The following is a 1,563-nucleotide window of genomic DNA, read 5'->3' as shown; positions in this document are numbered from 1 at the left end:
TAGCAGCAGCTGCTCTCTCTCTAGCTGACCCTTACCTCGAAAACTCAATAAACATGTTTTCTCGTTCAACACAGCATGGGCCATGTAATTAAGCACAGATAATTATATTGACTGTGACTGCCAATTGAACCTTGAGTACTTCTAGTGCATCTGCTGCCAAGCATAACACAAGAAAGGGTGAAAGATGTGATTTGTGTCTCATAGACCATTCCTAGCTGGTGCTAGAATGCTCACTCAAAGTTTTGCATGCAATCCGGAGCCCTGCACCACCCAATTGTCCATTTAGGTCAAGCTGTGTTCCTCAGCAGAGCACTGCTTGAAAGATCATGTGGGCACAGGTGAAGTCTTGCACAGCAAATATCCATTCCTTCTGGACAACAGCACTGGCATTCCTGCTTTTCCAGCAGGTGATGGGCAAGCTTCTGGATGCTACATGCAGCATCAGTGAGCCTCTTCCCATTCTTCACAAGCAGTACCACCCAGGAGACTTCATCATTGGTGGCATCATGTCTCAGATCTACGTATTTTCCCTTCCAATAACCTTTATGCAACGTCCCTCTGTTGACCTCTTCGATGAGATTGTGTAAGGTTCCCCATCCATCCATCCATCCATCCATCCATCCAGCCATCCATCCATCCATCCATCCACACACCTACGTATCTCTCATCTTCTATCATCTGTCTGTCTTCTGTTTGTCTGTGTTTATCATCTCCTATCATCTATCTACGTGACATAATGTTTGAGTAAGGTTTGTAATCTGTTGTGTCTCATCAATTTGGTGGAAAGTAGAAAAATGACCAGTGATTTAGGACCCACTCTACAGTTCCTCCCTGAATCAAAGCCTCACGTTTGCTTCCTGGGACTGTCTAGGAATGGGGCTTTGAGAGAGGAACCATACATTATTTTCTTACAGCATTTCCCTCTTTTTTCCTCCCTGTTTTCCTGGAAGTGTAAGATGCCAGAATGCCTTAGAAAAAGTGTGAAAGAAGGTTGGAAAATCTGGGAGACTGGGCACTTTGAGAAGTGAGCTTTGTGGGAGAAGTGTGGGTTTTATTGGCTTCAAGTAGTGGCCAGCATTTTCAAACCCTCTCTTGAGCAAAAAGTGGATTGAAGATAACAGTGATTTTTTTAAAAAAAAACTGTGTTCGAGAGGGCAACTGGTGTGTTGTATATGAATATGAATGTTCAACTTTCAGTGCATTGATAAATGTGAATTCACATGTACGGCCTCTGTTCATACACTGCATGAGACTCTTTTGACCAAAGAGTTTGTGAATGCTTGTAGTAGACATCCTTTGAATGATTACCACATCCTTCCAATTTCCATCTGAAGATGATGACTAAATATAGACTCCATAGTTTTACCTTCACCACTCCTTCCCCCTGAACCTAATATCTTTGCTTTCTTAATCAGCAAGCTGAGGACCATATGATGTGCGATTATTTATTTTTTTTTTAATTTATTAAAACATTTTTATGCCGCCCCATTCGCCGAAGCCTCGGGGCGGCTTCCAATATGGGGGCTAAGACACCCTGCGCAACTGCCAGAAGACAATATTATG

The 1,563-nt window shown here is 42.9% G+C and overlaps 1 pseudogene; it reads left to right on the top strand.

Moving 5' to 3' along the window:
- Positions 1 to 410: 410 nt before the first annotated feature.
- LOC123031168 overlaps positions 411 to 1,563 on the top strand; it is a 9,807-nt pseudogene continuing 8,654 nt past the window's right edge.

This window comes from Varanus komodoensis, unplaced genomic scaffold, assembly GCF_004798865.1.
Source record: "Varanus komodoensis strain SLA01 unplaced genomic scaffold, ASM479886v1 scaffold492, whole genome shotgun sequence".
In the NCBI taxonomy this organism is placed as follows: domain Eukaryota; kingdom Metazoa; phylum Chordata; class Lepidosauria; order Squamata; family Varanidae; genus Varanus; species Varanus komodoensis.
This window is presented reverse-complemented; position numbering and strand designations above follow the sequence as displayed.